The following is a 16100-nucleotide window of genomic DNA, read 5'->3' as shown; positions in this document are numbered from 1 at the left end:
ACCAGCAGCCCCAAAAAAATGTCAAAAAACACAAAAAACAGCACAATCCCAGCCCATCCATGGCCTCAATGGTGTTTAAATTCAAGAGGACACCCCACAGAAAGACTGGGCCCATGCAACACTCACCCCCCCTGGTCAAAGGGCCCCACCAGCAGCCCCAAAAAATGACAAAAAACACAAAATTCAGCACAATCCTAGCCCATCCATGCCCTCAATGGTGTTTAAATTCAAGAAGACACCCCACAGAAAGACTAGGCCCATGCAACACTCACTACCCCTGGGGATAATGGATGAAAAGTAGGCTAAATAAGTGCAGGCCTCAGACACTGCCTCTCTTCAAAATGGCCCCTTGCACCCCAAGCACATGTTGCCTGTACCAGCCAGCACTCAAGATGGCCACCACCACCACCCACATGGCCAGTCCACATCAACAGTACACCCCATAAAAACAGAAAAACACCCAAAAATCACCACAATCCAATGCCATCCAGGATGTTTACCTTAAAGAGAGTGAGACCCCACAGGCACACTCAGTCCATGCACCACTACCCCTGGGCAAAAGGCCACACCAGCTGCCCCAAAAAAACGACAAAAAACACAAAAAACAGCACAATCCCAGCCCATCCATGGCCTCAATGGTGTTTAATTTCAAGAGGACACCCCACGGAAAGACTGGGCCCATGCAACACTCACCACCCCTGGGCAAAGGGCCCCACCAGCAGCCCCAAAAAACGACAAAAACAACAAAAATCAGCACAATCCAAGCCCATCCATGGCCTCAATGGTGTTTAAATTCAACAAAACAGTTGTATCATGCACCCATAACCAACACTGGTCCTACTGGATACTGTGGCTACCCACAATATATTTTATTTAATGTTCTGAAAAAGTTCCAAAATTGTAGTTGCAGCAACTGTAATGCCCCAAACAAACTTACTTGTGAAAGTTGATTTCTAATCCAAAAGTGATCCAAAGAAAGTCAAAAAGGCCTCAAATCCAAATATCCAGCAGCACCCACAAAAAGTAATCCTTCCAGGTCAAGGTTCAAATGAAAGTGACCAGCACATGAAGAAAGCACTGGGAGGAGCCTGCTGGACAGGAACAGGAAGTTGGAGACTGTGGGGCACTTCCTTCCTCCCCCCCCCAAAAATGGACTCCTTGCAAAAAAAAAGGCCATGCAAATGTCAACCTGAGGAGTGATTCTGATAAAAATCATCATTTTCTGAAGGTTTATCCTGTTTGCTGGTGGATTTCTTGTGCAGAATTGCTAAATCTCTATTTCGCGAGTGCGAGATTGTTCCTTTCCCCCGCAACTACGTGTTCGCAATTGCGAACTCTCGCGAGGCGTGCTGTGCAAGGTGGCAAGCGGCGATTACGTATTCGCGGGCGCCAAACTCCCACAGGATCCCGCAGCAAGATCCAAAATGGCGCAGCACTCGCAAAATATGATCGAGAAAAACAACTCGGCAAACGCTGAATGACGGAAAGTGAACGCTGTGAACCACGCCGCGCGCCGCAATATTGTATCACCAAGCAAAAAATCCGCCGTGAGCGAATTCACGGATTTTCGACAAATTCGCGAGAGTTCGCGGATTGCGAATTTGCCGAAAATCCGAAAAATCCGCGAGCGGAGTGGATTTTACGCCCATGCTTACTCACCACCCCTGGGCAAAGGACCCCACCAGCAGCCCCAAAAAACGACAAAAAGCACAAAATTCAGCACAATCCTAGCCCATCCATGCCCTCAATGGTGTTTAAATTCAAGAAGACACCCCACAGAAAGACTAGGCCCATGCAACACTCACTACCCCTGGGGATAATGGATGAAAAGTAGGCTAAATAAGTGCAGGCCTCAGACACTGCCTCTCTTCAAAATGGCCCCTTGCACCCCAAGCACATGTTGCCTGTACCAGCCAGCACTCAAGATGGCCACCACCACCACCCACATGGCCAGTCCACATCAACAGTACACCCCAAAAAAACAGAAAAACACCCAAAAATCACCACAATCCAATGCCATCCAGGATGTTTACCTTAAAGAGAGTGAGACCCCACAGGCACACTCAGTCCATGCACCACTACCCCTGGGCAAAAGGCCACACCAGCAGCCCCAAGAAAACGACAAAAAACACAAAAAACAGCACAATCCCAGCCCATCCATGGCCTCAATGTTGTTTAAATTCAAGAGGACACCCCACAGAAAGACTGGGCCCATGCAACACTCACCACCCCTGGGCAAAGGGCCCCACCAGCAGCCCCAAAAAACGACAAAAACAACAAAAATCAGCACAATCCAAGCCCATCCATGGCCTCAATGGTGTTTAAATTCAACAAAACAGTTGTATCATGCACCCATAACCAACACTGGTCCTACTGGATACTGTGGCTACCCACAATATATATTATTTAATGTTCTGAAAAAGTTCCAAAATTGTAGTTGCAGCAACTGTAATGCCCCAAACAAACTTACTTGTGAAAGTTGATTTCTAATCCAAAAGTGATCCAAAGAAAGTCAAAAAGGCCTCAAATCCAAATATCCAGCAGCACCCACAAAAAGTAATCCTTCCAGGGCAAGGTTCAAATGAAAGTGACCAGCACATGAAGAAAGCACTGGGAGGAGCCTGCTGGACAGGAACAGGAAGTTGGAGACTGTGGGGCACTTCCTTTCTCCCCCCCCCAAAAATGGACTCCTTGCAAAAAAAAAAAGGCCATGCAAATGTCAACCTGAGGAGTGATTCTGATAAAAATCATCATTTTCTGAAGGTTTATCCTGTTTGCTGATGGATTTCTTGTGCAGAATTGCTAAATCTCTATTTCGCGAGTGCGAGATTGTTCCTTTCCCCCGCAACTACGTGTTCGCAATTGCGAACTCTCGCGAGGCGTGCTGTGCAAGGTGGCAAGCGGCGATTACGTATTCGCGGGCGCCAAACTCCCGCGGGATCCCGCAGCAAGATCCAAAATGGCGCAGCACTCGCAAAATATGATCGAGAAAAACAACTCGGCAAACGCTGAATGACGGAAAGTGAACGCCGTGAACCACGCCGCGCGCCGCAATATTGTATCACCAAGCAAAAAATCCGCCGCGAGCGAATTCACGGATTTTCGACAAATTCGCGAGAGTTCGCGGATTGCGAATTTGCCGAAAATCTGAAAAATCCGCGAGCGGAGTGGATTTTACGCCCATGCTTACTCACCACCCCTGGTCAAAGGGCCCCACCAGCAGCCCCAAAAACGACAAAAAACACAAAATTCAGCACAATCCTAGCCCATCCATGCCCTCAATGGTGTTTAAATTCAAGAAGACACCCCACAGAAAGACTAGGCCCATGCAACACTCACTACCCCTGGGGATAATGGAGGAAAAGTAGGCTAAATAAGTGCAGGCCTCAGACACTGCCTCTCTTCAAAATGGCCCCTTGCACCCCAAGCACATGGTGCCTGTACCAGCCAGCACTCAAGATGGCCACCACCACCACCCACATGGCCAGTCCACATCAACAGTACACCCCAAAAAAACAGAAAAACACCCAAAAATCACCACAATCCAATGCCATCCAGGATGTTTACCTTAAAGAGAGTGAGACCCCACAGGCACACTCAGTCCATGCACCACTACCCCTGGGCAAAAGGCCACACCAGCAGCCCCAAAAAAACGACAAAAAACACAAAAAACAGCACAATCCCAGCCCATCCATGGCCTCAATGGTGTTTAAATTCAAGAGGACACCCCACAGAAAGACTGGGCCCATGCAACACTCACCACCCCTGGGCAAAGGGCCCCACCAGCAGCCCCAAAAAACGACAAAAACCACAAAATTCAGCAAAATCCTAGCCCATCCATGCCCTCAATGGTGTTTAAATTCAAGAAGACACCCCACAGAAAGACTAGGCCCATGCAACACTCACTACCCCTGGGGATAATGGATGAAAAGTAGGCTAAATAAGTGCAGGCCTCAGACACTGCCTCTCTTCAAAATGGCCCCTTGCACCCCAAGCACATGTTGCCTGTACCAGCCAGCACTCAAGATGGCCACCCCCACCACCCACATGGCCAGTCCACATCAACAGTACACCCCAAAAAAACAGAAAAACACCTAAAAATCACCACAATCCAATGCCATCAAGGATGTTTACCTTAAAGAGAGTGAGACCCCACAGGCACACTCAGTCCATGCACCACCACCCCTGGGCAAAGGGCCCCACCAGCAGCCCCAAAAAACGACAAAAACAACAAAAATCAGCACAATCCAAGCCCATCCATGGCCTCAATGGTGTTTAAATTCAACAAAACAGTTGTATCATGCACCCATTACCAACACTGGTCCTATTGGATACTGTGGCTACCCACAATATATTTTATTTAATGTTCTGAAAAAGTTCCAAAATTGTAGTTGCAGCAACTGTAATGCCCTAAACAAACTTACTTGTGAAAGTTGATTTCTAATCCAAAAGTGATCCAAAGAAAGTCAAAAAGGCCTCAAATCCAAATATCCAGCAGCACCCACAAAAAGTAATCCTTCCAGGTCAAGGTCCAAATGAAAGTGACCAGCACATGAAGAAAGCACTGGGAGGAGCCTGCTGGACAGGAACAGGAAGTTGGAGACTGTGGGGCACTTCCTTCCCCCCCCCCCAAAAATGGACTCCTTGCAAAAAAAAAGGCTATGCAAATGTCAACCTGAGAAGTGATTCTGATAAAAATCATCATTTTCTGAAGGTTTATCCTGTTTGCTGGTGGATTTCTTGTGCAGAATTGCTAAATCTCAATTTCGCGAGTGCGGGATTGTTCCTTTCCCCCGCAACTACGTGTTCGCAATTGCGAACTCTCGCGAGGCGTGCTGTGCAAGGTGGCAAGCCGCGATTACGTATTCGCGGGCGCCAAACTCCCGCGGGATCCCGCAGCAAGATCCAAAATGGCGCAGCACTCGCAAAATATGATCGAGAAAAACAACTCGGCAAACGCTGAATGACGGAAAGTGAACGCCGTGAACCACGCCGCGCGCCGCAATATTGTATCACCAAGCAAAAAATCCGCCGCGAGCGAATTCACGGATTTTCGACAAATTCGCGAGAGTTCGCGGATCGCGAATTTGCCGAAAATCCGAAAAATCCGCGAGCGGAGCGGATTTTATGCCCATGCTTACTCTTAACCATAGCTACACGCTACAACAGGCAGAGGCAGCCAAAGGGGAACTGAAATTAAACGCAAAACAAAGACGTGCACAAAAACGGAAAGGTTGAATTCAGAAACAACACTCCATTAGGAACAGTTTCCTACGACTCTTTGGGGCACTATCAGCGCAAAAAGGGACAAAGAAACAGCCCACCGGGACATCGTCAGTGCATGAAAGGATAACGGAACAGAATAATTCCAAATTAGAAGCTATTATCATTAAGAACAATTCAAATATGTCTAGTGGTTACCAGGACTATCCTAACAGAAAGCAAGAAAACAGTGCACCTGAGGTAGCACGGGAGGAGGCTGGAGCCAACCTAGTTGGAAACTCTATTCTATACCAAAGTAATACCAGAACTGAAGGAGAAAAAGGGATGAGAACGCAAACCACAATAACAAACCAGGATTCCAGACACTTCGACAACCCTCGAGCGCCACTTACACACGATAACACCGCCGTGGAACAGGAATCTGGACACCCCCCTCAGCGTACATACAGCCAAAAGGGAAGAAGAGAATGCACGGACATAACAGCCTCACAACCAACTGCCAAAAAATTTCAGTTACCTCAAAAACAAATTCAAACTAGCCAGAGCCCAAAATGGCAAGGATATTTAGGCGTGACACTAGCTTAAATATGACCAATATTGTTAGGACTCTGATTAGATTTGTCATGGGCACCTCGTTGGTGAGTTCATGAAGCCCTCACCCACCAACCTGGTTGGTGGCATGCTTCATGATCGGGCCCACCCAGTGACACCTAATGTGTCCCGGGTGTGCTGCGACGCCTGATTACAGCAGAGCTGGTATTTTACTGAGAGTGCAGTGTGAGGTGTAAAATGAAGTGTGAGTTCTATCTCATGCATATGTGTGATACCCGTGTTTTAGCGACACCATCCTCAATTATTTGCGATAATCACAATAATGGTACCACCAGTGCCATTACACTTTTGCCGACTGTAGTCTACCCACTGAGCACTGTAGATTCGGCTTTCTATGTATATGACTATGTGGCGAAGACGCCTATTTGACTCTCCTCTTCTTACATGTTTTGTCTATGTCTTCAATGTTGTCGGTACAGGCATATATGAGAAGGGAATCCCCCCTCTCACACTTAGAGAAACACCTTAGTGAGTGTAACACATAGCCTGGATTACACTCCTTTTTAACCTGCACTACACTCTATTTTAAAAAGGTCCTGAGGAAAGCTAGATTTAGTTTAAGGCACTGGCTGAAACATGTCGACCAACTGATGGATTTGGAGGTAGTAACTCGCCTCCCTTAAACATCCCCAAGCCTTATTTTAACCGCTGATGGGGGCCCAGTTATTAAAATTTAATTTACCCTCGGATACTGGGACCCTCGCCAAGCCGTTTTAACTCACACTTCATTTTACACCTCACACTGCACTCTCAGTAAAATGCCAGCTCCGCTGTAATCAGGTGTTGCAGCACACCCGGGACACATTAGGTGTTACTGGGTGGGCCCGATGATGAAGCATGCCACCAACCAGGTTGGTGGGTGAGGGCTTCATGAACTCACCAACGAGGTGCCCATGACAAATCTAATCAGAGTCCTAACAATATTGGTCATATTTAAGCTAGTGTCTTTTGATAACACATATAAACTACGGGGACTCGGACTAGCTTTCTAGTCCTCTCTCTCTCTCTTGATACGCGCATGGAAATTTAGGCCTCACAGAAGGAAACCAAATGGCACAGGGATGTCCACAAAATGAGGTCAGCCGGCCTGTCTTACAAAATCATAAAGACGCCTCCAATCGAGCAGGGGCAAGGGAAACAAATGTGATATGGTTCATACCCGAATATACCTCTAAAGGGAGGCACGACATCTTGAACCGAGGCAACATACTGCGCCTATTATCTCACAAAACATCACTGGGAGACATAAAAACAACAGACTTGGAGTCAATAGAATTCATAAACTGCGGTGATATAATGGCAGGTGAACAAACAAGAGCAACATGGACCTCTCCAATAACAGCATATAAAATACTGTCAGAAAGCGACATGCTAAAGTCCTGGGGGATAACCATTGCCCCGTATTTCAAACCAGGATATCCAGATCTGTTAAACCCGGCTCCCCGAGGGGACCTGAGACAGCTGCCCTTAGACAGACCCTCCAGGATTTCACGATTTCGTTGTTTGCCGCGAAATCGGCGGTTTTGTAAAAATGCCGCGATTTTTACAAAAGTGCCCGCGAAATCGGCACCTTTGTAGAAATTGCGGCATTTGTACAAAAGCCGCCGCTATATCCTGGGGGGTCTGTTTAAACATTACACTACTTCACTTCCAGCAGGAACACAGAACTGTGAAGTGTTCTGTTAGGACATGCGGTAGTTCTGCATTGGCAATTTCACACCTGATATTTGCACTAGCACAGATATCAGTATTTTCCAAACTTGGAGCAGTTCCAAGTGGAATATACGTGGCCTATTGCGAAATGTAGAATTACTCTGGGTGTCAATCAGTATCAGCTCACACAATTCCCCTGGTGGTTCTCCATTTTCATCCTGTTTCCTGATGAGTAATTACCTGGTAAAATATCTGGTACGGGAGGAGCAGACACCAGGATTGTATTTTAGCGTCCAAATAGGTTAAACTCGGAATGGAACCCTTAATCCTTACTCCCAAAAATATGTGGAAGTCTACGAATCACAGATTTCAGAAAACATTTCCAGGCATATTCCTTCTCCCTCATCCTTGATGTGCATTTCAGAAATGTCTTCACATAAAGAATACTTTCGCACACCAATGTGAACATTGGGTGAGTGAATGATGAGGGTGTAGCAGGGTTTCTGTTCTCCCACAGACCTGTGCACAGAGGATTGGAACCTCAGCGAATTAGGGTGACCCAAAACTCACCTTAGTACCCAACAAACCCCTTACCGAGCAAGCTACAGTGTCTCATTGGTCATAACAAACTCCCAATGTTTAGACAAACCAGAACATGAACTTACAATACCTCAGGTTACGTGGAACACATGAGCACTCTTTCGTTATACAATCATTTCAAACCAAAACGTGGAGTAAATGAGGACACGTGCACATTTGAAATATTTATTTACTAATGCCGTTTTCTCAGGCGGAGTATCTTAGATAATACAAGGAAACATATTATCAGAAGCAAAGTTATCAGCATAGTTACTAGTCCATAGAAAGCAAATGGTGACAGCATGTTAACATGCTGTAATGAATAAGGGTTAACAACACTTATTTCTCACCCTCCCTAACTCACATATTATATTAATAGCTAAGAAGGTCTCTTTGGGTTTTAGCAGGGCGGGCCGATACCTCAGGATCCTAGAATGAAGAGATCACATCAGCATATACCAGCTCTCTCTGCATGCGAACAGCATCAAGTGTGTTTGTGTGCTTCAAGCAAAGCAATATAAAACCCGCCTAAAGCCCAAAGTTGGCAGAAGCTGCACTTATGTTATGTCTATGAAGGCGCGAAGATCAGACCTCATAACAATTCTGTATCGTGTTATTCCTGAAGCTTCAGCACTCTCTGTACAGACATAGTTTATTAAGCAAAGCTGATATCAGAGTAATAACATATTATTCTCATGTAAACCACAACGAACTACTAGGTTGAAAGCTAAATCAACAATTAAGTGTTGTGTGCAGAAGCAGCAAAAGGAAAAATGGCGTTTAAACATGTAATGAGCCTATGCTAACTTAACGCATTATAAAGATATACAGTAGCTATATGACACCCCCCCATGATCCGAGGACGGATAAGATAAGATAAGATAAGATAAGGGCAACTTCATGAAAGCAGAGTTCAAGAACTATGAACAACCTTATAATTATAAAAAAACTACAGTAATCAAATTAAAATTCAAAAAATGTCAATTCCAGAATTCAACAGCACTCAAGCCAATAGGACTGAGAGGTGAAAAAATGCAAACAAATTGGGGCATCATCCAATGTTCCCTCTAATTTTTTTCCTCTGTGTGCGGCAGTGTAGGGTCTCTGTGCGCTGCAGTCATGGCTGTGTGCGCCAGGAACCAGACTGCGCGTGCATGCAGCGCCAAATATCACTCCAAAGTTTTGCTTGGAAAAGTGAAAAGACTGTGCATTTCCACACATACAGCGCCACGTTTGGGTCTTAAGGTAGGTTTGCAATTTGGATACGCATGCCATGACATGAATTGGTTACACAGGCAAGCACACTTCGGGTTTAGAAAAGCACAAGACTCCAACGGTGGGGCCATCATAAGATTTTACTAAAGATTCCTAACTGAAGCACTGTTCATTGGGTGGGGAAATGTTATGCGCTTACATAACATATTTACAATTTGATGGGCAAGCTACTGAGTAATGTCGGGCTATCCCATCAAAGATAGTGTATGAAATACGATTAACTTTAATACTTTCACAAAGGCCCACAATCAGACCCGCAGCCATGCTCTATTGAGAAAAGAAATGTATCAAGTCCAAAAGCATATCGTGTTTTAAACGTCGTGCTTTTGGACTTGATGCAGGTGGCATCTGGCATGCTACTTGTTATATTATATAGCTGGATGCAGAGAGAGAAAGAAGCAGCAAAATACAACCGATGACTTTTGTCATGACCGATGACAAAGCCAATAGTCCTGGCTTGTTGTTGGTGTAATGGTACTTGTATTATATTTCTGGATGCAATGACAGAAGCAGCACAATACCAGCCAGGCAGCACACTATGCTAAGCCATGCCCTTAATTACATCGGTTCCACCCCTTTAAGAGACCCCCCTAGTTTTTTCATCCCACTTTAAGCCCTGTCTATAAGATTTGCGGACAGTTACTGTAAATATAAAATAACAAATCTAGAAGTTCTAACATTATGGGATTGGGCTAAATGTAATAAAAACGTTTCCTATGTTCTTTGTATTGCATCTTCTTTGAGGAATACACCTCGTGATCCTACAAAGGCGCTTCATCTTTTATCTTATCAGGCTATCAAAAATACCGTGAATGGCCCTATTAGGCCTACAATGAAACAAGTCACAATTCAAGTGAAAGTTACTTTGAGAATCCTATATTGTTTTTCAACATATCCTCTCATCATCCCCATCTTCCTCCCACCTGTGCCTTGAATTAGTAATCAGCAGAATTTGTCCAACAGGCCCTTTCTGGTCCTTTGCTATGGATCCCTTTGCTAAGTTAGAATCTGCATAGCAGAAGCAGGTTGTTTTGTATTGGCTTCTGGCCCTGACAAAGATCAGTAACTGTGACTTACAGATGTTCAGTGACATGATATTAGGAGTTTGTGTGAGAAGGTTTTTGGAGCTGAATGGTATGTAAACATGTTTATTGAGGTCTTTCTGGGTCGCTGTGAGGCCCATCACAGTGCTGGAAAGAATGTATACTAAGTAGGCGGCTATATAATGTCTTTTTTATCAGACTATCTTACCCAAAGTCATGTTTCCTTGCACTGCAGCTGTGGATGCCCTTGGTACAATATGGAGGTGTGCAGATTTAGACCCTCATTACTAGTGGCCTAGTTTTATGTGCAATAAAAACGGATGTATGTCGTTACTACGCATGCATTTACAACGCACGCCTTTACGACGCAACTTTTACAACGCAAGTCGTTACCACGACTTGCGTTGGGGGGCGCTGGATAGTGAATAGTTTAATTTACTATTCAAACTCCAGTCCCCGTGGATAGTAGGGAATGAGTTGGATAGTAAATTAAACTATTCCCTATCCTGGAACGCCCCCCAGCGCAAATCGTTGTAACGACTTGCGGTGTAAAAGTTGCGTCGTAAAGGCACAGCGTTGTAAAAGTTGCGTAGTAAACGCTGTTCCCCAATAAAAACTAATATTGATGTGTACACAATTGATTGTGTTATAATTATGATATGTGGTAACTGGAGCTAAAGGACCATTAGTAATGAGGAACAGTGTGCTATACAAATCCTCAAGTACTCCTTTGCATCCACTGTAAAGCGCCATATTTTAAAAGTCATCTTTTGCAACCCCACTTTCTTGCCTTGATTCATAACAATCTTCCTTTTTTCTTTTAAAAGCGGAAAAAAGCATGCTGAATAGCTTTTATAGGAAGCACACCAAAAAATAAGTCAATGGGCATAATTATGAGGCGCAAAATACAATGAAAACGAAGTGTTTGGTTCCCCGAAGAAACCTTTCATGCACACCGAAAAACTGCAAGCGCAAGCCAGTTGCTTGCAATTAATTCTAACCTGGTATTCACATTGAGCGGAAGTAGCTGTAAGATGCACGTAAAGCTTTATAGAACTTGCAAAAAAGATAAAGCTCGATTTTTGCAAAAGTGCTAATTGCAAGCCTTCACGCACAACATTTTAAAACGTTGTTCATGTTATGTAAACATCTAAGTGGCAGATGTACATAGCTGCAAGGTTTTAGATTACTATGTCTGACATTTTCCTAATTTCAGAGAAATTATGACTGACATTTCAACGACTATGCATGACAATTTCTCATGAGCAAAATTAAGCAACGAAGACCAGGGGAACATTGATGTCAGAAATTACACCTATTTGAGCAATGGAAACTGTATGAAGAGTTTAATACTGCTGCAAAGCACCGGAGAATGGAAGAAAAGGCACTAACCATAGACATACTGCGTGACTGCAGTTCTCAGTATAAGACGGCAGGCAGGCACTGCTGCTGCTGCTCAGAAGATCTCATTGATATGATCATTCATGACCTGCGTGCTAGCCTAAAAAGCTAATTTCATAGCATAGCAAGTGCAACTAGGAGATTGAGCTGTCACTCAGTCTCTGACATAATCAGTTGCTATTGCAATAAGGTAAAAAAGAATGCTGGGAAGCGCCAGCGCAAAACCCAGAGTTGTTCCGCTCTAAACACGTGGTAGTGCAGTATAAATAAATAAATACAAACTGCACATAGCTGTCAAGATTTGAGATTGGCATTTACAAGTTTCAGTGTTCTTATGTGTCATTTCATTCTCTTTGAGTGACACTTTGTGTGATAGTCAAACAATTATGCCTGTTATTAGATGCATTCCATGAATTATCCAATTTCTTTACTTAAAGCTGTCACAATTCTCCATAAGTGATTATGCAATGCTACTAACCTAATTCCTTTTTTCTAACATGCTTATTGTGAAGTAAAGCTGCAATAAAAGATAGGACCATAGGGGGTGCTTTCCAATGACAGAAATTGCATCTGCCCCATCATGTGTGCTGTTCGGATTGACTTTTTAGCCAACATGATATTGCATTCTGGGAGTTATAGTTTCACTTTAAACCCTGGCTGGTAAAGTTTATGATCTATGAGCAATGGTTAGGAAGACAGGATAAACTATAGTAGCACATGTCAGCCTTTGAAAAATAACCAGCCGTGATGTGCTGTTTCTATAACTTTCAATTATTAACAATAGCTTCTGGTGTTAAATTTGATATGTAATTAAGTTTAAGGTGATAGCAAAGGGTTGGGGAGGGGGGTAATTGAGAGAAAACATAGATGATGGACCCTGGAGAACTGTGACTTAGAGTAAGGCTCTGTGATGATGACTGACCAGTTACAACATGGCAGAAGCTGAAGTGAAATTTTTAACACGGGTAATGGTAAGAAACGGATGTAAATCAGCAGCAGACACATTGTGAGTGGTGCTGTCCCCACCGCCTTAACCCTCCCACCCCGCTTCCTGGGGTAGATCAGCAGTTGTCAGTTGTTCTACAGTTCAAGCTGGTAACTCACATCATTCTACCAGTCTCCAGAATATATTATCTCTCTCTATCTCTCTGGTTGCATCCTCCCTCTTTTCATCCGTCATCTTTTCTTCTGTCTTTCTCTATCCTCATCTTTAAATCTCTCCTTCCCCATCGCTGTCTTTATAGCCTCGTTCCTTTTACTTATCAGTCTGTTGCCCTCCTCATCCTCTCTTTTTAGCTCTCTCTGTCCTCCCTTATATCACAGTCTCCGAGTCCTACCCACTGGTTTAGATCCGTAGGCTCCTAGATTTAGGTCTTTGTTCCTTCTTTATCAGTTTCTTTAGCCTCCCTCTTCTTCTCTCTCTTGCCTCTCTTTGTATACTTCTATCTCTTCCCCTGCATTCTTTCCACTCTCTTCCATTTGCCCTTCTCTCCTTCCTCTTCCTATCTCTAACGCTTTCTCCCCCTCATCTCCTCCCTTGGCATGCCGTCCTGTACAAGTTTATATCTCCTTCCGTAATGTCTTGTCTCATTTCTGTCCTCTAATTTCTTTCCAACTCTGTCACCTCTTTCTCCTTTCTTCTACTATTTTTTTTAATGTTGTCTTTGTCTGACCCGTACCCTCAACTCGTACTGTGACTGCATGTTTGTGATCCAGAGGCTAGATGTGCAGGAAATCACCCGCACAGAGAAGGTGAAACAGGAGAAAATGATGGTTTCCCTTTGATCACTTTTCAGCGCTAGCAGCCTGTCGCACACTGTCTGTGTGCATCCGAGGCTGATGAATAGCTTCATGGCAATGAGGCAGGTCGCAGAGGTAGTTTTACATCCATTCCATGAGCCTCAGAGACAAAAGTGGACAGGACAGGCATGGGCAAATACCAAACCTGGAGTTCCAAGCTTGCCGGTCGCAGCTTTCCACCGGCTGTATGGTGGAGGGTTCAACGTCACTCCCTAAAGTTATGCAGGCATCCCTCCACGCAGTCAGGAAGGTGCCACTAGGTCAATTTCACAATGTTTAAAGTGACCCAGTTACACCAGCATACATACGCATTCCATCTCAGAAATCATCCTACTTTGGTCGGAATGTCTGTCCGGTTCCCTCCATGCACCTGCGCTTCTCCGATAGTTACAATCGCTTTTTCTCACGAGGGACACAGTTCCCGCAGTAATGCCCTGTAATGGTATCACCTCACTAACCATTATCTAATCCCGAATATTCAGCCTTGTGGTGCACAGCAGCTCAGGCTAATGAATATTGTAGGCCTAAAATGTCATTTTATTGCTGCAGGGATCCTCAGCTGTATCTGTCACTGCAAGAGGAGGGCTCGGCTTTCCAGCTATTAGAAATAAACTACCCGGTGGCCAGGCGGAGATGAGACATCAATTTAATAAACCTTGATAACTTTGAAGCCCTTTGAGCCCACTAGACGATGCGCGCCTGAAGCCAAATGCCACCTGCATCAAGTCCAAAAGCACAACGTGTAAAACACACACCCTGCTTTTGCACTTGCTGCGTTTCTTTTCTTAATGGAGCGCGGCGGTGGGCCGATTGTGGGCATTTGTGAAAGTATTCCTGTTAATCGCAGCAGTCATGCGCTGTGATTAACATGATTATTTCCACAAAAGCCCATAAACAGCCCGCAGCCGTGCTCCATTAAGAAAATAAATACAGCGAGTGCAGGGGCAACTTGCTGCTGAACGCCTGCAGAGGCTGCCGATCTGCTTCCAAAAATACACTTTCCTGCTGTGACATCACGTTTTTGTGCTCTCCTCTTGCACCGTGTTAACACCATTTCCCCAAACAGAAAATGATTGTTATTAGCGCCGCTCGCGTTTAAATGCGGCGGCACAAACGTTCTAGCGGGCTGTCCTGTGTGCGCGCTTCACACAGGACAATGCGCGCTGGTGGTCACAGACGTGCGCGGGAGTGCATGCGCGCAGCCTGCTGGGAACACTGGCATCATCATAAACCAATAAGGGCCATCAAGGCAAGACCGAATATGCAAAATATGCAGCAACAGCTTCCAACAGGAAATCACCGTCTTCATCCGAAAATAGTTCAGCCATCCAATTCAAAAGAGGAAAAGAACAAACGTGTTCTCCCAGTACCGGAGCCTCTGTTACCATCAGAGGACAACTCGGTGGGTTTTCAAGAAAGCTCAGTGCCAAGAAATCTTGCGCTGCTGTAAGAATGTTCCAAGGACCCATTAATCCATGCATCGCTGCTAAGGCCATAATCCTGTCGCCAGTACAAACCAACTTGTGAGTAACGATGGGACTCATCAGCTGATTAAAGTCGACTTCAGGAGAAACCGGTCCGCAGAGACACAAATCAAGGGTCCAGTCAAAATCACAGCTTAGGCAATGAAACACAGGCTGGGCACAGGTGAAGTAGGAAAATCGAAACGATAATCCATATGCCGTGCTTAAAATCGCAAGATGCAGCGTGCCATAATATTCAAGCATCCGGTTGCGAAACAGCGCCAGGAGGGGCTGGGCGGCTCCTTCCACATGTGGGGCATCCATATTTAAGGAAGCAAACAACCACTAGAACGGCTGCCGCTAGTGCCAGTATAACCGGGAATCCACCAAACAAACTTGAAAAAATGGAATGGAAGAAAGCAGGGATGACTCCAAAGATTTTTTCAAATGAAGTTACAAGACCACTGCTAACAGATTTAAAAAAATGCGCCAGCCCAGTTGTGGAGGACGCGTTAAAGATAGAATGTACCATCTCGCTGAAATGCAACGGTAAATCAGTATTTAAAAGGGCCTGAACCTCAGTACGGGTATTAGCTATGTGAAGAACGAAAGTTTCCCTAGCCGAACTCAAGGCCACTTCTTTCTGGGACAATAGAGCCCTTATTCTGCTCATGCCGCTGAACTCTGCTTTCAAGGTTGGGATGCGTGGCCAGATGGAAACATCCCCATTTTCATGCGTGGGTGGGTACAGAACATTTCTGCAGCAAACTACACGTTCAGTTACGGTGACCACATAAGCTACACCTCTAATTAACCCGCAACAATCTTCATTATTTAAAAGTAAATAACTTCCGTTTCCCAGCAAGGTAAAAGTCGGGGTGATTGCAGGAACTGGAGTCCCTTTTAAAAAACAGGCTAAGTTTGGCCGGTCTTGGTTACAAGAACCGTGCAATTGTATATGCCTACACATTAGCGAATGGTCTGGTGTTTCTGTACACTCCTCCCCATTCAGATAAACCTCCTGTCCGTCTTTCAAACATCTATAAGTGAA

This window comes from Lissotriton helveticus, chromosome 11 (genome assembly GCF_964261635.1).
Source record: "Lissotriton helveticus chromosome 11, aLisHel1.1, whole genome shotgun sequence".
Classification (NCBI taxonomy): Eukaryota; Metazoa; Chordata; class Amphibia; order Caudata; family Salamandridae; genus Lissotriton; species Lissotriton helveticus.
The sequence above is the reverse complement of the archived record's forward strand: the minus strand, read 5'-3'. Positions refer to the sequence as shown.